Genomic DNA, 21,830 nt, shown 5'->3' on the forward strand with positions numbered 1-21,830 from the left:
GAAGTCATTGTATATGGGAACCACAGTGCATAATTCATGCACGTCATGGTGCACTGAGAACTTTATACTTGGAAGTTTTGCCACACGGAAGTCCTGATTGATACACAGACGTCATGGTCCATAGAAGTCATGTACATGAAAATCACAGTTGTCTTGGTTAGGGTTTTACTGTTGTGAATAGACACCATAACCAAGGCAACTCTTATAAGGGCATTATTTAATTAGGGCTAATTTACAGGTTTAGAGGTTTAGTCAATTATCATCAAGGCAGGAGCATGGCAGCACCCAGGCAGGCATGGCTCAGGAGGAGCTGAGAATTCAACATCTTGTTTCGAAGGCAAACAGAAGTCTGGCTTCCAGGCAGCTAGGATGAGGGTCTTAAAGCCCATGCTTATAATGACACACTTCCTCCAACAAGGCCATACCTCCAAATAGTGCCGCTTCCTGGGCCAAGCATATTCAAGCACCACAAGGATGAGCAGAAGTCATAGTTCATGCAGGCCTTGACTCTTAAAAGCCATGATGTTTAGAAGCTTTGCTATTCAGAAGTCATTGTACCCTTCTCCCAGCCATGAGCAGGCCTGAGAGACCTTACTTACCACAACAGACCAAGTGATAGGATCTAGGTGGAGTTACCTACCTTAGCTGCACAGAATACAGAAGCAGAACTGCCCCTGGGCTTGCCTTGAGATATCTCCAGTGATGACCTAGAACAGATTATGGATTATCCCACCCATCTCTGGCTGAAACCAGGAGGAGTTTTGGGTTGGGCCTTCCCTTTTAAATTGAAAGCTGAACATTAAAGCTTTGAGCCTTAATCAGAGTACTTTGTCTTGGCTTCATCTCTTCTCACCCTTCGTCCCCTTTCATTCCCAGCCCCCCTTTCAGGTGAACCCAGTTGATTCGTGGCCGCAGGCGGCTACAGGTCGTGGAGTACAGAAGTCCTGACAGAATTCATCATGCACGAACATAATGGTCTGCCTAGCTCTTTCTAGGCCCTAGTCCTTGAGTTTCACTGAACATAACCATACTAGGTTCTTAGAGCTTCTCAAGTACATGCCTAGAGCCCTTCAACACCACACTCTGGTATGGACACATCGGCCCACAGTGGCCCTGTAGGGATGATATGGAGGAAGACAGATCCAGAGGCTAAGTAGCTTGTGAGGAGCCGCATTTGCCATTAAAAGATGGCGCAGGCTTCTGCTTCCTAGTTCTTCACGGAAGCTTTACTTGAGAATGCGCCTGTGCATGGCGCGAAAACCGAGTATGACAATTGGATGAAAGATTTGAGCCAATGAGGGATCTGCACGTCTCCCAAAAGCTCTATTTAAGCAGCGGGCTTTCTGAGCTCGGAGTCCTTCCCCTTTTCTCCATCTTGAAGAGCTGTTCAATAAATGCTGTCAGAAGAATCCTGAGTGTGGCGTTCTCCTTATCGTCGAGGTAGCGCTACAGTAGCTCACTCAAGACTACCTGTATGCAGACATCCACCTGAGACTTGAACTCGGATCTCTGGATGCTTTACCCAACTGTCAATCCTTCTCTGATGCTTTGTCCTTCCTCCAACAGAAAGTCCCTGGTAATCCTTCCAGGTCTGATTCTGTTCACTCCCAAGATCAAGCTCTTCCCTGCTCCCTTTAAATGAATGCCTTGTCCTTTAAAAGTACCATGAACCTCCCCATGGTGCACCTAAAAAACAGGTAACAGCAACACTCCTTTCCTCTCTCCTCTAGGACTACCAGAGCCTTGAAAACAAGACTCAGACCTTAAACATCTAAAAATGCATGCATCTAGTATTGATACACACATGCAAAAGATAAAATAAAGTCAGAATGAAACAAGCACTATTTGCCTACCAGCGGGGCTTAGGAGACAGGGCCAGGCAGTGTGCCTAGGGCTGTGGATTTTGTAGAACCCCCCCCCCCCTTTTCCCCTTAGCAATCACTGTTCTCATAGACTACAAATGCTTTCCCTCCTTCATAAAATAGGCCTACATGATATCACAGAGCAAGCTGGGCCCAGGGATACCCCAGGAGAAGTGGGTATTGCTCTGCTTCCTAGTGGCTTTATCTGAGAACATGACATAGGGAAAAAAAAACAAACAAACAAAAAAAAAAAACAACCAAAAAAAAACAGGCTCTGGTGGCAGGCAGACACGCCCTTTCTGGAGTCTGGAGTCTCTAGGTTTTGTTCTAGGAAACACTGCAGGAAAACAAAGAGGCTTGAAAGATGAGATTGGAAGGCTTTGGAGACCAGAACTGCGAGATCAAAGAACTGTAAAGCTTTTGAGGTGAGGTGTATAAATGGAAACTAATTAATCTGAAGGAGGAGTTTGCTGTGGTATTTGAGTTTGCATGAATGCCATCTGCTGGGTGCTCACAGAGGAGGTCCCATAAACAGAGAAGCCCAAGAAAACATTTTGAAAACCTGCATTTGCCTGTGACTGCTACTCTCAGACCTACTTACACTGCAGCATCTGTGGCTTCTAATTGTCTCAGCTCCGTCTTTGCTTTTGGCTAGGAGACAAAGCATCAGAGAAGGATTGACGAGTTGGGTAAAGCATCCAGAGATATGAGTTCAAGTCTCATGTGGGTGTCTGCATACAGGTAGTCTTGAGTGAGCTACTTAGCCTCTGGATCTGTCTTCCTCCAGATCAACCCTACAGGGCCACTGTGGGATGATGTGTCCAAATGACAGCCCACTGCAGAGATCAAAGGTTCTGTAAGTGTCAGCTGCTACTATAGGGCTTGTGTTGCCTCGGTCATTCAGAAATATTGCTGAAAATCTAAAACCATAAGCCCATATTGTGTGAGTTGTTTACACATGTAAACACCACCAGCACTTTGTTACCAAGCCTTCGGCAGATACTGTGGCATCATAATGGTATAGTTTGGCATGTAGCATCACTTACATTTGTGTCTGCTTTGCAAAGTGGAGGGGATGCAGGGAATAGTGTACAGGACAAAGCTGTGGAGATTCCAAGCCTGAAAGACTCGCACCTTCAGTAGCATGTGCAGTATACTGAACACACTGTCTAACATTGGTGACACTGAATGCAAGAGGGCTGCCCCATAATGTCGTGATATACTGAAGACACAGGGAAGTCCTCATGTCATAGCTGATACTAGACAGTCAGGGATATTCTCATGTTATAGCTTATACAAGAGGGTCAGGGATGTCCCCATGACATAGTAGCACTGAAGACACCAATGTTCCCATGGTATAGATGACACCAAGGACACAGAAATGTCCCCATGACATAGGTGACCCTAGAAACACAGTGGCCTGATTGGGTCCTGGTACATCAGGTTCTGTGCAGCCATATTACTCTCCTGACTCTCCCTATGGTGATCAACTGGATCAATGGGCTTTCATAGCAGGAATCTCCCTAACTGCTTTCTTATTTAACTTTGATGGTTAATCTTGGCTGTCAACTTGATTAGATCTGAAATCAACTAATAAATAGGTGCCTGGTTGGGTCTTTGCGGCATTGCCAAGAACAATTAACTGGGGAAAAACCCTCTCCTAGAGAGAGTGGAACCTTCTGGCAGATGACCTAGATACAAAGAAATCTGAGGAGAAAGTCGTGCTGCTTGCTTGTACAACTTCATCCCTTGGTTATGAGTATATCTACCTGGCTGCTAATCTTTTATTCTTTTTTTTAAGTTCTTTTTATATTTTATTTACATTTCAGATGCCATTCCCTTTCCCCATTTCCCCTCCCTAGAAAACCCCTGTGCCATGCCCCCCCTTTCCTTTTTGCTTTTATACAATTTTTTTAAATGTTAATCAAAGGCTTTATAAGTTTGGTATTGCTCAATCAGAAGCGTAACCCAATACCCAACCTAGATATATAAACTATCTTTGACTGGGGAGACATGTGAACATCTGCCTCCATGCCCCTTCTCTCTTTCTCTCTCTCATCACCTAGCTTCTCCTCTCCTTCATCTTCTCTCCTTACTCCATCTCTTCCTCTCAGTACTCCTTCCCACTTAGCTCCTCCTACATATTGCTCTTCCTGTTAAAGTAAAACTTTTCTCTCAAAATACAATTAGAGCATACTTATTCCTAATTGTACCAGTGAGGTACAAGATAGTCCTAATACCCAGTCCATCATTTTGTTGACTAACCAGAACCTCTGTCATCTCTTCTAACTAAAACACTTACTTTTGATCCTGGCTTTTTTTTTTTTTTTTTTTTTTTTTTTTGGCTTTAGAATGAATGTCAGCTGAAAACCATCTACTCAGATCTTTTCCCTCAAAGTAAATAGCCAGGATTGGCTATGAGACTATAGGTCTTCAACCCTGTCAGAAATCCAGAATGACTAAGTTAACTGAAGTTATGAGAAGCACTAAACATAGCTTCTAAAACTTAGCCAATTTATAGAGACCGCTGAACACCTGAAAAGCCCCTATACTACCGAATGTTGGAGCATCAAATCTTCAGCCTTCTGGCCCAGAGTCATCTGACAGACCTTAGTGATGCAGGATTATTAAGGGCTGATTACTCTGTCTAGGCAGATATAATCAGTCGACTATTCTGCATGTGTGTCCTTTTCTGGACAGTAATTCGTCTGTAGATGGAAAGAGGCAATTCTTGCCTAGTGGCTGTCACCACACAACTGGAGTAACTCCAAGGATGCTCAATTTCTTCTTAGAATCCACGACAGGAAGCTTTCAGGAGCAGACAGGTCTCTAATCAGAATGGACATTAATATATAAATATTTGTAACGTCAGTTCTATGGACTTCTGATGTTTTGAAAACCAACTATCCATGTAAGGTAACCTGGACTGTTGTCTGTTAACTCCTCTCAGCTATTTCTAAATAAAATATGGGAAACCTCCTAACAATAAACTCAAAGCCATGAATTTTCTATAGTCCCTTAACTCATAGGTTAACCGTCCCAAATCAGTTTAAAAAGTTAAAGAAGAACTGGGTCTAGGCCTTGTATTCCTAAATGTGTTATACAGGCACAATGCCCATGAGAGTATCAATATTCATCTCACTTTTATATTAATAAGAAGCTCGTACCAATGAAAACCTTAAATTTGAAATCAAAGTAAATTTTGTACCATTTAAGAAATTATAACTTCATCTTGATAATAATTATACAGATTTCTACCAATAGGTTTTGGCTATGCAATAAGTCCTAGCTAATCCTCCCTGTTCCAACAAAACCACTACTTTTCCCTAGAAAGACAGACCATTATTAACCACATTAGTCCCCAAGCCCAGGGAATAATCTTTTATTCTTGCCTTCAAAACCCAGTTTCTTCCACATACCAACACACTCTTCAGGCCATGGCTCTCCAAGAATCGTCCATGCCTCAAACACCAGACTAGGACTGCCAAGACATCCAGTTTCATGGACTGAGGACTGATGGAGCCTCTCAGCTTTTGTAGCTTACACGTAGCCATCATGGGACTATACCTTTTATAATATATGTTCATTCTGTATGTCCTATATCTCCAGAGGACACTGACTAATATAATGCCCAGCCCACATCACAGTCTGTGCTGAGGTGTGAGAGAGAGAGAGAGAGAGAGAGAGAGAGAGAGAGAGAGAGAGAGAGGTGTTTACAGAAAGAATAATAAATTTTTCTGGTGATGTGGAATTCAAGGCCTAATGGATTCTAAGCAGAAGCTCTACCAGAAATTATTAAAGAATTTCTGGACATATTTGTGTTCCGAATCATGCTTAGGGGAAACAACGGCTTCTAGAGGTTATAAAACTCAGCAGCACAGACACTAGAGGCTCTGGGAAGAAAGACTATGGGAGATAGGAGGTGCTCAACAGACCTTTATTTCTTGTAGAACATAGGTTGCTGGGTACCAGTATCAGGGTGGGAGGATCATGTGGGCATAGAGTTGGGTGATGGAACTGAAGCACACAGGAATGGCAGGATAGAACTCAGCAACCATGCAAAGTTGTCTTTATCTCCTGTTGGTCCTACTTCCTTTTCCTCAGATCACAGAGGTCTCACCTTGATAACATGCATCTCCTGCTGTGCTGGTGGCCCAGCTCTGAAGATGGGCCCTGGAGTGCCCAGTAATACTGAAGACCAGTTCATTGTCTACCAGCCACGTCCATCTGGCTGTCTCCTGTACATTGAGTTCATGTCCCCAAATCAAATGCATCACCTTCTCCTGAAATCATGTCATGCTCCAGTCACCAAAGCTGAAACCTGCTCCCAACTCATGCTGCTGCCCTGGCCTCTCTCCCATCACCAACATGTTTAGGCCACACCCAGTCTAGCTAGGCTGCTTTCTACTCCAGCTTTGTACATACACCTCAGCCTGGTTTAGAAACCCTTCACTCTTGAACCTCCCTGCTTGTCCCCAACGCCATTTACCATCTCAGCTGGATCATCTGACTAGTCTGGAAGCTCTCCTTTGATAAGTCCCTCTCTATACAATGCAGCCACTTTTGTCTCAGATCACACCTATCTTGGTAGTACCCATAGGGCCCTCAGTCACTCCTAGCAGACACACCCACCCCTGGACATTGTTCCCTTAGCTTCTCCCTGCCTCCTTCACTGACTACTCTGCCCGGGGCTTCATCCTTTGCAGGGTTATGATGCCCCAGCACCTCAAGTCCACTGTAGACCAAGCTTCTCCACTGAACCCCCGTCTACCCTTCTATAGCCCGAGAACCATCAGATGTCAATTAAAAAGTGAGGGTTGGGACCCTGGTTAGCACAGGTTCTGCTGCATATTCCACATCTAAATGTGGAATATGTGAGAACAAAGTTCAAGCATTGGCTGAAGTTGGCTGAGATTAGTCAGGAAGGAGCAAGGACTCAAAGGTGGACAAGAATGAGAGCCATTGGCCAAACCTAGAAGCCTCTAGCCTACGCTGAAAGACAACCCTGCAGCATGTAGGATGGAGCGCCTGTCACTATGGCGCTCTAACAAACCCACTGTGAGTCCGAGCAGCTGTCACTCACGTCTGTCCCCACTGGGCGATACGCTCCTAAAACCTGCTTTCTGTCTATTTCCGCTCTTCCATCGGAGTTGCTCGTATGAATGGAGTGAGCAGTCCACCCTTCCCCTTTGCAGCATTGTAGGGACAGGAGAACTGACTCATTTATCATCTGTCAGCAACATGTGATTGGGGGGCTGCCCTCAGTCCATTAAGAGGCTCCACATTCACACTGCCTCCCCCTGAGGTTAAGGGGATCATGGGATCTGCAGCACCTACAGCCCACCCTGTCTCCTACAAATCCCAGCAGGTGTCCTGCTCATCACCCAAAAGCAACAACCATGGTGACATGGAGGTCTGGTTACAGACTTCCCCCGCATTCCACCCATGATTACATAATTAATATTAGAACACAGTTCACCCACTGATGAGCCATGTTCTACAATCTGAGACATGGCTTGCTTATGCCTCAATCTGTAGGACTCATTAGATTCGGTTGCTCATGGAATCTGCTTAATTTCCAGCCAGGCCCTATCCTGTAGAGGGAAAAAGATCATCTGTAACAATTACACAGCTCTTGCCTGCTCAATGGAAAATAGATTTGTTACTTCTCTTGCTCAAAACAGCTTTACTTCTAGGGAGGGCTTTGGAGGCTGTGGCCCTCTCTCAGGGACTCACAAGGTTTCCATGGTCCATCTGTGAAGGGGGTCCTGACTGCACCTTACTGCCCCCTGACTTCCTCTTCAGCTGGGAGCTTTGATGGGACATTTCATGCAATGCCTCACTTCAAAGAACATGAAATAGGTTACATAATCAAAGGACTAAAGGCCAATTTGGAAAAGGATCAATTAACAGATGAGTAGGCATATATGGCTGTTGGGGGGGAGCATACGCACACACATGTGCATGCTTATTTTTGCTTGTATGTATGTGTTAGGACACAGTAAAAACTAGGAGAGACTAACTCGCCTTTAGGAGTCTGTTTCCCACATACTGGGGCCAACATGTAGGATGATGCATGAGCCTCCTGGTGTTCCAGGAAACAGACAGCAGTGACTTTGCTTCTTCTCCCATTGGGTGTCCATCTAACAAAAATAAACATGTCACCCATTCATTCATTCATTCATTCATTCATTCATGCATGCATGCATGCATGTATCCACCCTACATTGCCTCTATGGCTCAGTATGATATTGAATTTTTCTGGAAGCTGGCCCGACGAAAGGCTTATTTATATGCCAATGATTCATTAGTGAAGTCCTTCCAGAGGGACCCAGCATAGGAGCAAAGATAGAAGACAAGAAGTGAGGGGGGCCAAACAAAGCTGAGCAGCCAGAGGCTTTGGAGGGGGAGGGACATTGTAGTTCCCCCAGAGCAGAGGCATACAATTTCCATGGTTCCTCCCCTCAATGACTCCCAAAGGAACTTTTAGGATTTGGGATATAAAACCTTGATGACATTCAGTTTGCTGCAGGGTGTAAATAGCAGACTCCTGATGCTCTGTGGAAAGCTGAAGCCAGAACATCGGTGGGAGAGAAAGTGTGGAGACTCATGTGTAGAGAGGTTCTAGGGGTTCAGGCACTCTGGCCCACTGAGTTCCAGAAGCACTGGTCACTCTTGACTTTTTTTTCTCCCTCAGTGACTTTTCTGCAGCCCTGTCCTTTGAGAATTTGCCATGACTTTTTAGGCAGAGGCTTCTGCTGGCCTCACTGGATACCATCCCTCCCAGGATTACTTACACCTGCATCTCCTAAGATGACTTAGTGCAAAGCCTTATGTGTGCTGAATGAACAATCTGTTTTATGAGGGACAGCTAACAACACAGGAACGGACGGTAGAGCAATCAGTGGCCCCTTTGCAATGCCTTTGGGACCTCCCCAGAGACAGGGCATGAAGATCACTCTGGGCTTCAGGGTCTGAGCTCCCTTTCTGGGGACTAGAGCCAGGGACAGGACCCCTATGTGTGTCCCTCTCCTGTTACAGAGGCATTAAGTGTACCAGAGAAATATGAGCCTTAAAAGAAAGACCTGGATGGTTTTAGCTCCTTTGTCAAATATCAACTGACCATAGGTGTATGGGTTCATTTCTGGGTCTTCAATTCTATCCCACTGATCTTCCTGCCTGTCTCTGTACCAATACCATACAATTTTAATCACTATTAGAGGCAGATGCTCGCAGCCAACCATTGAACTGAGCATGGGGTCCCCAATGGAGGAGTAAGAGAAAGGACTGAAGGAGCTGAAGGGGTTTGCAACCTCATAGGAAGAACAACAATATCAACCAATTAGACTCTCCAGAGCTCCCAGGAACTTAACCACCAACCAAAGAGTACACATGGCTCCAGCCGCATATGTAGCAGAGGATGGCCTTGTCGGGCATCAATGGGAGAAGAGGCCCTTGGTCCCGTGAAGGCTGGTTGCCCCAGTGTAGGGGAAGTCGAGGGCGGGGAGGAGGGAGTGGGTGGGGAAACACCCTCATAGAAGCGGGGGAGGGGGAAGGGATAGGGAGGTGGGGGAGGGGGACAGGAAAGGGTATGAAATGTAAACAAAGAAAATATCCAATAAAAAAAGAGAATTATAAAGAAAATTTAAAAAGAAAAAAAGAGCTGGTCCCCAAGTTAGTGATGTCTACATCTTCCTCACCACTCTCCCATCCAGACAAATCAAAACAGAGGAGCAGCCAAGGACAACACTGAAGGCTTCCTGTGCCTCCCTCCTTGGCTCACACCTCACCCACAGTATCCCCTCAACCGGGAAGTAGCCTACCTCCTACCTTCAAGCCATGCTTCTTCTGCCATAATTTTGAGTGATCTCCATCGAGGTCTGTGTACAGCATCCTCTATGCATCTGTTCTAATTCACATTTGCCTGCTTCTCTTCAGGTCCTGCATGGCTTTCTCTGACCCTGTGTTGTGTCCAAAATGCATGTTTAAATGACAGTTTTGTTGCTTTGCTTTACCTGAGTTTCCTACACCTTTGGACCCACACATTAAAGAATGTGAAGTAGGAGAGAACAAGGAATGGAAACAGTATACTGCTGGGAGATAGCAGTGAGAGATGGGGGGTTTTCCTGATGAGCTTGATAAACTTTCTGGGAGGCATCTGAGGAGAAACCCGCAAACAGCCTAAGTCTTCCGGTGACAACTTCCCAATCAGTGAGACCTCGGGTTTCAAAGTAAATGCAGTTATATACACTAAATCTGGGAGCCTCAATATTTCTAGAAGCCAAGATGAGCTCATCTACTTTCATGGGCATTTTCAAGGACCTGTCAGGACATGCACCAAGCGTGCTGAGCTGCCTGGGTTATGGGGACAAGGCAGTTTTTTCAAGTCATCAAGTCATTTCAGAGTTTACAGACACAGCCCTCTGCTCCAGACCATAGAGAACTACCAATCAAAACCTGTCCTAGGAGACACAGCCACAAGGTGCTCTGGAGCAATTTCCTATGCACAAGGAAACCACTAGGGAGCTCCCTGCCATCACTGGGACAAGAAGGTTGCAGGGAAGAGAGGAATCCTAGTTCCTGGCCCACTGAACCAGCAGCCACTCTGACCCACAGGCCCCAGGATACACCTGTTTGCAGCTCTTGGGGCAGATGGGTTTCAGGGAGACAGGCAAGCACAACCAAACAATGCAAGTGATCACAATGACCTTCACAGAGGACTTGAAGCAGTCAAGACCCGGTGAAGGTTTCAAAGCCACCAAAAGCTGCAGGCAGGCATCTTCACTTTTGTACCTGTTGTTCTAGTTTGATTTGGTTGTTTGTTTTGATACGGTGTCTCTTGTACCTCAGGCTGGCCTGTAACTCACTATGCAGATGAGGATGGCCTTGATCTAATCCTCTAGTTTCTTTCTCTTAAGTGCTTGGCTGACAGGCATGCACCCCCACGCCTGGTTTATATGGTGCTGGGATTGTAATGTGGGACTTAATACACACTAGCCAGGCCTCTCCCAAGTGGACCACATACCTAGCTCACACATTCATTGTCTTTGACCAAAAGTCGATAGGAGCAGAGGTGGAAAAAGATGAGTTTGCCTTCCCAGGACTGACATCAGAATAATGACACGAGAGGGGCAAAGATAGCAAACAAATAATTTAGCCCCACATCTCAGATGCTAGGAAGCTTTAAGGTCTAGGTATACAAAGGAGATAGGCACTGAGGACAGGCCCCTTCAGGTGGTGAGTCAGCCTCACAGAGTCTCCAGCTCAATGCCTGGAAGAGCTGAGTACCAGGGAGAGACCTGGCTCCATAAGTCGAGGTGATCTTTAGTGTCACTGGAGGCGGAAAGCCTTGAAGTGCTCTCAGAAGAAAACAGCTAGGCCCATGTCCTTGTTGTGATGAAGGCTGCTAATAGACAAGAGTGAAAAAGATGAAAGGAAGGTGAGATCTCAATTCAGAGCACTGAACCTCTGGAGAAGAGAGACATCCTAGAAGGGGGCAGACAAAGACAAGGAGGAAGGAGTTGCATTTGAGAGTGATGGGCTTTCAGTTTACACATCTCAGATGATGTTGAGACTAACAGCAAAGACAGATGAGGAAGCATGTCGGGTCATACTGGCTGGAGGAGAGAAGGTCTGGAGAACTGCGAATGTACAAGAATTATACACAGGTTTCCAGTAGATATGAACAACCCTCAGCAAGGCCTTGTGGTCTGGAGGCTGTCACTTGGTGCTCTAGTTGAGGTTCTGATCCTTGCTGGGTAACCTTGGGCAGTGAGTGACCATGTGGGTTAGGTGGCCTCCAGTTGGCATGGCATAGCCACACTTAGTATTCTATCTAAACTCCACCTCCACAGTTACCTGGCAACAGCCAGGTATGCTCCTCCCCACAGTTACCTGGCAACAGACAAGTAGGCCTGGTCCACTATAAAAGGGGCTGCTTGCCCCCTCCTTACTCTCTTACTCTTAATCTCTTATCCTCTTACCCTCTTGCCTCTAGCTTCTCTGTCCCCTCCCTCCCTTCTCTTCCTCTCTCACCACGTGGCCATGGCTGGCCTCTACTTCTCTTCTTCCTCTACTTCTCTTCTTCCTCTTCTTCTCTCTTCTTCTTCCATCTTCTTCCCCCCCACACACACACCTTTGCCCTATCTCCTTAATAAACCTCCCCCCCTTGGAACCGTGTGGTCTGGAGTGGTCTGTTCTGAACTGCAGTCAAACATCTAATAACAACTAACACACACAGAGATGCTGCCCCATTTAAATGAGATGCCAGTCAGCACCTAAACCTTGGGTGCTTGGCAGCAGTGTTCAACATAAAGAGGGAAGTGAGGCTGAACTGAGGCTTCATAAAGGGGAGTGATTCATCCATCGCACTTACCCCCAATCGCTACCAATGACAGTCTACAGTGATGAAAGGAAGAAAAAAGTGTGTGAGAATAATGATGCAGAGAAAGAAAGAAAGAAGCAGATCCTAACAGAGCTAAGAATTCAATATGTTTTTTTAAAATGTACCCTGAAACAATAGGCAAGGATTGGCTTATTTCACTGATAGTGTAGGACTTTTGGGTCTCGGTTTGAACTTAAAATTGAAAAAAATCCCAGGACACATTCCAGAAGGAACACATTCCTTAGTCAGAGGACACTTGCTGGATTAACATTCAGAGGAAGAAGGGAGGTGGTCAGGAAGCTGAGCCCTTAATGTAATAAACCTGGGCAAACAGAAGACACTCGTTGTCATAAAAGTAATGGGCAAATCTTAGTCACCTAACCTGGGAAGGTCAGCCTTTGTGGTCCTTTGCTGTTGCCCTCGTGAACTCTGTATAAGAACTGTTCCCAGCTTTTGTTCGGGGGTTCTCTTGCCTGCATGCGAGAGAGCCCCAGTGCACTGGTATTATTAAACCTCATGTTGCAGCGGATCCTCTGTCTGTGTGTGATTCTGCAGGAGCGCAGCCCCTGGTTTGGATCTTAGAGTCCAACATTCCAACAATTGCATTGGGAGGATTGTCTACATGGGGAGACAAACTCAAAATGCAATCTTACTTAATTTTATACCAAAAGATTACAGTTTAAAAAAATAAAATAGGAAAAAAAAAAAAAACCCTATGAACTATAGACTATTTCTATACATTTACTAGACAGTCCAAAGTAGAAAGTAAGGTTCTGGGTTTAGTTCTATTGCAGGCATTTTGTATATGATATCACACAAGCTACTCGGCCCCTTTAGACTTCAAATTTCTAGTCTATGAAAAGAAGAGGAGAAATGCCCCAAAGGCTGAATTAAATACTGCATTCACAGCATTTAGTATAAGCATCTAGAGCAGTGTATTATAAGTACCCACTTTGTGTTGGCTATTTATATTGCAATCATTGTTTGTGGTCTATAAAGACTTGCTACAATAGTAAGGAGACACTTCTTTTTTTGACAAAGCCCGTCTCTGAAAGCCCAGGAATTATAACTGGTCATGTGCTTACTCATTGTGCGCCCCAATTTCCTTGCCGAGCCAGATGAAAAAAGCTGAAGGCCCCTTCTCAGACAGGATGTCACTGAAGGGTCTTGGTGGTGGGTGTAAATAGCAGAAATGGTAAGCTTCAGGCCCCATCCTTGTCTTCCATGAACACAGAAGATGTGATGTCTCTGGGTGTCTCTCAGTCAGGTCATGGGATTGAGAGGGGGCAAGGCTAGTGAAGGACTCCTGCTCCCCTGCTCTGTGCCAGACGGGCAATAAGAAAAGAAGTCTCCATGACAACACGGCAGGTAGGAATTGTGGTCTCCTTTGTAATGGAGGAGAAATCCCAAACTAAATGAGGTAGCCCACGCAAAGTCGGAACTTAGTTGGTGGCAGATCTGAGGTTTGAGTCATGAGGCTGGCCTAGCGTTCTGTGGAATCCTCTTTGGTTAGACATGCTTAGCTCTTAGAGCCTCAAGAGAACCCTGTGGGCAGAGCCAAGCAGCCAGCCAAGTGACTGCAGCACAGAAGATGCCCAAGCAAACTTTTTGTTGACCTTTGAGCAGTGAAAAGCAGGTGTGGGCCTTGGATAACGAAGGAAGCCTAGGATGGAGTGATCCGGAGAAGGCCTCCTCAGTAAACAAACAAAAAAGAAATTTTTTTTAAAAGAAGCTATGCTATTTTTAAGAAGCTAAGAAACATAAATACCAGTACCACTAAAATGGAATTCACCCACAGGGCAGCGTCATGTTCCCAAGAGGAGCAACCTGACCTAGTGGCCCAGATGAAGCCCTGCATGTCTCCATCATAGAAGCTCAGCTTCAGGGAGAAAAACCAAGAACTGTAGCTAAGATGGTCTCCAAGCCTAGACACTGGTTACAGAATCCATGTAACTAGTACACATGTGTACTAGTTACTGTGTACTGGTCAGGGCCAAGAGGAGTGCATACATAGCCCTCAACTCCTGTACCAGGAGAGCCTTCAGGACAACGCACTTGGCGCAGATCCACCTGGCTTCAGTGCTGCCATTCTGACCCTGAACTTAGGAAGAGGAGGCTCAGCGTTAGAAGGAAAGAAATTACAGTTAACCTTCAGACCCACAGCAGAGCTGCCAAAACCAGAGCACTCTCCCTAAGATAGAATACAACTTCACCCCCCAGGAGCAGAGCAGAGTAGGAAGCCCCAGGGAGGCAGCTGAGCAGGCTCCTGCCTCTGCCCCAGACAATGACCCAGGCAGTTAATCTGTTTTCCAAACTCCATTTGTGGGAGTTCCAGTGAGCAATTGTGTTTCTATCTGGTGACTCATCAGCCTCCTGCACAGCGATAGTGCCTGGGGTTTCTCTGCACCTCCCTCTGAGGACCAGCACTGCCCATGCAATCTCCCCCGCAGGACTGACCTTATTTAGGAGATAGAATCTTGTAACCTAAGTAACAGGAGGGCAGCCTATCTGAACGTGACAGATAACATATTTTCTGCCAGCTATACCATGAACCAGTTTCCCACCTCGTTTTTTTAGATCAAAAATAAATGAGGAAATGCAAGACCTCAGGAGATTTTTTTTTTTTCATAAGTGGTGGCTAGGTTCCCCTGTGTGGGAGCACAGTGCTCTGCTGGATGTCTTGAGCATGAAAGGAGCTTTTCAGCAGCACCCAGTAGGCCCTCAGGACATTGACCCAGTTCTAGAGAATTTGATTCTCTCAGCAGGGCCTCCCTGTAAGTCTTGTTTAATAGTGTGCCCCTCTGTTGCCAGTGGAAGCATGTCCTTGGGTTTGTAGCTGTCTGGGGCAAATATCTCAAGATCAAACCTCATCTCCCTTCAACACTACTTACTGATAGTCTCTTCCAGAGACAAACTTCTCTGTTCAGAGAATGACTGCTGGTGGCATCTTTGGGTCTGTCATCAAGTCGTCACCAATACAGACAGGCAAAGCCCTCACTAGAGCAATAACAAGTAGCCGGTGGTTTGAATGCTATCTTCCAGAACCTTACCTATGACCTTAGGCCCAGTGTCAGTAGAGACTGTGGCTCTGCCTAGCCTTCCAGCAAAGGAATTAGAGGGGTACAGAGAATGCAGTATGCAGGCGCTGGTGGTGATGGCTGCTTTACAGAAAGGCATGTGGGCTCCTTGTTCCCAGCCAAGGCGGGCAAGCATTTGTTCTGTGGCACGTATGCTCACAGGGTGGGAGGAAGATGGAGCATTTCCCCTGGAGCACAGTTGGCAGGAGCCTTCTGTCCTGCTGCTTGGCACCCACAAGGTCCTTGCTTCTCACACCAGCCAGATTCCTCCAGATGCTTAAGGCAGGCCTCTCTCTGTCCTGCAGAACATGCAGCATCCAACCAGGTCACTGTGAGCTTCTCTCTTGGCCCTCTATCTCTTCTCTCACTTGGAGCAAATGTAACTGTGACATATTCTTATATTTCTAGCCAGACCCACAGCCTACGCGGAGATTGTACCCACAAATCAAGACTGAAGGTGGTGGCATTTCCTTTTCCCAACACTTGAAACCTGCAACCCAAGCCTCCTTGGTCACACCTGCTACTGCTGTCACCTGAGCCCCACTGTGTTTACATCTTTCTAGCCCTTCCTCTGCTCCCTTTCTCATCTCTGCACCTTCAGCCAGCCAATCGGAATATTCTTCTCCACTCCTCCCTGGTCTCTGAAAGTTTCTTTCCTACCAGGATTCTCTGCAGAAAACAGTGGTTTGGGCACAATCTTAAGATTCAGCTGGAACCTCACATTCTGGTAAAACTTACATCTCTTTTCCATTCAGGACATCACCTATGTGGACCATTGGATCCTTCATTTAGCTCTTTCATAACCTTGTTTCACAGGGTTGTCTGTCATGGGACTCTGTCTCACCCTGTCATGAGTTTCTGTGGGGCTCTCAGAGCACAAGGAAGCCCTCTGCCTCCAGTGCCTGCCCTGTAGCAAGGCACACACCTAGCACATAGTAACTGCTGGGTAGATGGCAAGGATTACTTCAGACCACAGAGGCACCACATTGGGAAATTCAAATCAAGAATCCAATAGTAATTACGCCCTTCCAGTAGAAACCCTGTTTGTGCCAGAGGGGCAATTGGAAACCCAGAAAGAGATGTCTGAGGTTCATTCCGGGATTCACGAGCTGCAGAGACCAGTCGGGAAAGAGACACGCTCATTCCCTGCAGGGAATGCACAAGCCATGAGTTGCACTGATACCCAGCAAGGCATCTGACTGTCAGAGGCTAGGGCTCCACTCCAGCCAGTGTTCCATCTCTAAAGGCTTCTGCTTGCAGTCATTTTTAATTGAGCTTGTGAGCGGTTATCTATCAACATCAGCAATGGGCTGAGCTCTGCTGTCAACTCAAGGAAATGAAGCAAAGAAAAGGACTGTTCTTCTGTCCGTGAGGTCTGTGAGCACAGGACTGTCTGATAAATCAGAATAGCTCCAGGCAAGGTGCACTCTGTGTGAAAAGATGCTTGTCAGGAAGCCATCCTGAGGACAAGAGCTCCTCACCACTTCTAAGAGAGTGGGAACCCAGTATTCTTTAAGTTCGTGTCCCTAATACTCTGAACAGGACTTGTTGAAGAAGGCTGAATTTCAAAATATCAGCAAGCTTTGTCAAAGAGGCCTGACTCTAAGAATGTGGCTGTTTGTCAACTGTGCAGGGGGAGCAGAAATTTCCATAATGCAATGCAAAGGGGAGTCTTTAGTAAACAGGCACTACCATTACAAGGAAACTTGGCACTGCCACTGACCATTCATTAGTCAACCCATTATGTCCTTGCCTATGCATAACGACTGGGGGGAGCACCTGCTTTGTCCTATTTTGTAGACAGTGGAGCCACACAACCTTAGGCAGACCTGTCATTTCCTCAAGGTCACACAAGTGGTATAAAGGAAAGGCTGGAACATCCTTGGTTCTGGTTAGGAGACTCCAGTTCTGCCAGGTTCTACTATGGTAGAATGTACTTCAGACTATGGTGAGAATGTACTTCACTCATCTATCTATCCATCCATCTATCCATCCATCAATTCATCTACCTACCTATTCATTGATCCATCCATCTATCCATCCATCCACCTACCTACCCATCTATCTATCTATCTATCTATCTATCTATCTATCTATCTATCTATCTATCTATCATCTCCTCTGTCCTGCCACAGAACACAGAACACAGCTACTCACTGTCAAGGTTCACCACTGAGCAACCTGGAGGTGGCAAAGCCCCTGGATAGCCACACTTAGGGACAGAGTACACTGCCAGTAGGAGCATTCACTGGTCATGGCAACAGAATGCATGCTGTGTCCTCTATGTCCTTACAGGGAACCAGTGGAAATCCCCTGAGAACGTCAGGGCAGCATGGCTCTGTGACTGCTGAAGTCATCTCCCAGCACATGATGTTCACAGGACTACAAACTGCTAAGGTTGGGGCTCCTCAAACAACAAGATGGCCACCCTCACACCAGTCAAAGCAAGGGCAATGGCTGTACTGTGATCAGGAGACACAGAGTCAGCAGGTCCTAGTGTATTCCATGACCTTCTGCCCTACTGCATATTAGACAAGAAGGACTCAGGAGAACGTGACCCATGTCAGACAACAGGGCCTGAAGTTACTCCTTTCTTGTCTATCCTAGAGTACCCATTAAGACCCAGTGTTCCTTTCCTTTAACATTTTTTCACTCTAAAAATTTTTTGTTTGTTTGTTTGTTTGCTTGTTTGTTTGTTTCAGAAAGGGTCTTACTCTATGGCACAGGCTAGCCCTGAACTCATAGTATTCCTCCTGCTTCAACTTCCCAAATGGAAGGATTGCAGGTGTACCACCACACCTGGCAGCCAGAGTTCATGTTGAACCAGTTAGAATAAATTGTAAGCATGTGGCTGTTGATTTCATGGTTGTCAAGGAAGCACCCACTACTCATACAGTCTGAGTTATCACTTCACACTTGGAAGCAGTGTCCCAAGACACCCCTTAAAGTTCCTAGCTTGTCCCACCAAAATCAGAACTACAGAAGAGAGGAGGAGGACCATCCTGGGCCATTCTCCCTCCACACAGGAAAGGGTTCTTGCTTGCTGCCCCATCCTAAGTGTGGCTGTGATTTCCACAGTGGGGCTTGAGGAAACATACTCTTTCCTAACCTAAGTGGTCCTCAGGTCTGAATCTAAGTCTCTCCCACACTCCCTCATGAGAAAGACATTCAGGCAGCAGAACCGCCTGAGACCCAAGTAATGACTCCATCCTTTTTGGTAAGTCCCTCGTGTCTGCTAAACTCCCCATGTGAGAGACTAAGAGCCAACAGGGTAGACACAAAGCAGAATCTGGAGCCACTGATCTGTGACTTATTGACCCATGTGGTGATGCCAGGAGACCATGGGACAGTGGAACTAAGTGTAGCTTCCTCGTGTTTTAGTAAATAGGATATGAAAGAAGTACCCCAAAGCAGGAACAAGGGTGCATTCACCTGAAATCCATGCCAGGTCGTGCCTTTCAAGCCAACCAGACCTGTCATCTGCCAGACTTTGTTCTCAAAGAGATACTGGAATCAGATACACAGCCACTTAGCTACCACCTAACCCTTACTCACTCACTTCTGGGCCACTGGTACTCTGAATCCATCCCTCCCTGCATTCTACCAGCCTAGTCTAAGGCCTCTGGCCCTCAGTGTATGGGCCTGGCTATTGGGGATTGAACTTTCTCTTGCTCATCCCCTAGGTCCCCTGCAGGGGAGAGCTCCTGATACCCAGCACTGTTCTGGACCCCATAGTGAGTAATCTGAAGGGATCCAATCTGGAAAAAGAGCATCCCAGATGCTTCCACAATGGAAGCAGCACAAAGGGAGAAACACAGGCTATAGAGCTTCTGTAGAAGGGCTGGGGAAGGAGCATGACATTCAGTTCAGAGGAGACGCAGCTCCTGGGGCAGCCGATGCGCAGAGTGTGATAGCGTGTACAGGAAGTAGAGCCTCCTACATAACCATGCTCCACACACCAGTGCTGCACAGAGGATGTGACATTGAACTAAACTGTTTACTTCTAATAACAACATTCTTTATTTTGATGCACGCAGCTCATTCCTATTATCTGGCACATGCAATGGTCCAGAGGCTCATGCTGACAATTCCTGTTCCATGAGCATGTCATGTTTTCTGGAGGCTTCTCCACAGTCTGCTTCACACTGGGCATTAAGGTTATCGGGTCTGAATAGATCATTGCTCCCAGAGAGAGTGGGTTCCAGTCCTTTCATCCACCAGCCCACTACATGCTCACTCTGTAAGGCCTCTATGCACGGCTGACAATGTTCTCCACACCTCTTTGTCCAAAGTCAACCTTGCCCCTCATCACTGGTGCTTTTTTCTAAATAGTTCTTGGTCGTGGAGCTGTCATGGCATCATGACTCTATTGTCATGGTCTCTATATGGACCACCCTGTCCGGGGAGGACTGAACAGCCAAGGCATGTGTGGTCTCAGGTACAGTCAGTAGGAAGGTGTTGAGATGGAAGTTTCCATATTTTCAATGATTAAAAAAAGAACAGTTTCAGAATCCCAGGGACTGATAGTTAAAGGTGTGACTTTGGGGCTTTAACCCAGAAATCTGCTGACCTTTTCAGGTAAGTGTCAGGGAATCTACACACAAAAAAAGAACAGGCCTGGGGGCTGGAGAGATGCCACAGAAATTAAAAGTGCCTACTGCTCTTCTTGTTTCCCAGAACCCACGTGGTGGCTAACAAGGATCTCTTAGTCCAGTTCCAGAGGATCTGATGTCCTCTTCTGGTCACGCATGCACTTAGTGCATGTGTGCTCACACAGCTGCACACTCATCACCATGAAAATAAATATGTAAATATGGTAAATAAAAAGAGCAGGCTCCACCGTCCAGCCCTACGTATCAGGTAGTAGTATAGAGAAGCTCTTCTCATGCAGCTATAGAGCAGGCTGGGATGCTCAGGGAGGGAATAGCCCATCCCTGGGATTAAGCAGAGAGCAACTCAACAACGTTCTGAAGGACACAGGGCTTTTCTCCATGCCTGGCTCTTGGTCTGCCCTCATGTGTTGGGCCCTCAGAATGGCAAAGCCACAGCAGTGTGTTCATGGTAGCACTAGAATAAAAAGAAGACATAGATGGCTGTCTTCTCTGGTCTTTAGGAGATCCTTTTCAAACATCCCCCAAACCAATCAAGCTGGCTCATCTTCCCAGTGTAACAAATGCATTTCGGGACACTCCTGACAGAGGTGAAGGAGTTGCTCCACCTGGCTTAAAACATAATGACTCCCCAGAGCCCAGCTTCCACACAGGAGGATTTGGCTCCACAGCTAAGCTTATTAAGGTGCCCTGAGCAAAAAAAGGACCAGGAAAGCAGCAATGGATCTGGCACTCTGTCTTAGAGACTAGCCCTGGCAAGCCTACCAGCACTGAAATCCAGGGCTTGCATATTCCCAGACTGCGCAGGGGAACTCTGTTCCAAGAGGGAGCACATCGGAGGCCAATGCATCTACTCACATCCCTGAGATCTTCAGAGGCCTCCACTGACGGTGCACACAAGCTGGGTTAGGGGTGGCACAAAAGGCCAGCATCCTCAGAAGCTCCGGCAAACTCCACAAAGACCAAGTGTTGTTCTCTATCACTGACCAGCAGTTTAACTGGCATCCCAAACATGGGAAATGTGTATGCACATGACATGCTGATCACACTCCACATAACAGCTGACTTTGGATGAAGGCAATCTCACGTTTTCTTAAAAGAGGAAATACTATTTATTAGGACAGCGCACACTAGAACAGAATTCTTGGTGAATATTTCAATTGAGTGTCTGTGAGAGAAAGAGGTCAAGTTAGTTATAATTAATCATAGATAATTCATTATTTAGCATCCATCTCACTAAAGAGCCACTGGGTGAAAGACCCAGCAAGGCTTCAGACTCCAAGCCAAGCTCACGTCAAGAAGGAAGCATCCCCCCCTCTCTCTGACAATGACAAAACACAAGTTGAGTATGGGTACTCTGAGGAACACCACCCCTCCAGAGGGACAGGGTATGATCAGAGGTGCACTGCAGTTCATTTTGAAACTCAGCACAGCTCCAAGCTCAGAAGGGATCAAAGGGTCAGGACTATAATTGCCACAAAGCCTCCCACTGTCCTCAGGAGGAAACTGTACTCAAATGCAGAAGCTTAGAACCATTTCCCCTGAATGAGGAAGCACCAGTTGGCATCATGGCAAGGCACTGCCATCCTTCTGAGAGAAGGGTCTAATTCAGTAAATACATGAGTGATAGTTCTGAAAGGAAATGCACCCAGTGACCAGGAAGAAGACACCCACATGCATAGAAAAAGAACAGAAGCCTACAGGCGCTGAGCATTGAGAAGAGAGAAATGCAGCACTCTCTCTATAAGAAGGGCTTGGGATAGGTGTTCTGACACAAGTGTACTTACTGCCTTAGGAGATGGTGAAAGGGTAGCAAACGGGTTTCTTTTGGGAACTGCAGTCCTAGGCCTGGAGGACACCCACATACGTCACCTCCACACCTCCTTGGCTTGTTTCT

This window comes from Arvicanthis niloticus, chromosome 11 (assembly GCF_011762505.2).
Source record: "Arvicanthis niloticus isolate mArvNil1 chromosome 11, mArvNil1.pat.X, whole genome shotgun sequence".
In the NCBI taxonomy this organism is placed as follows: Eukaryota; Metazoa; Chordata; class Mammalia; order Rodentia; family Muridae; genus Arvicanthis; species Arvicanthis niloticus.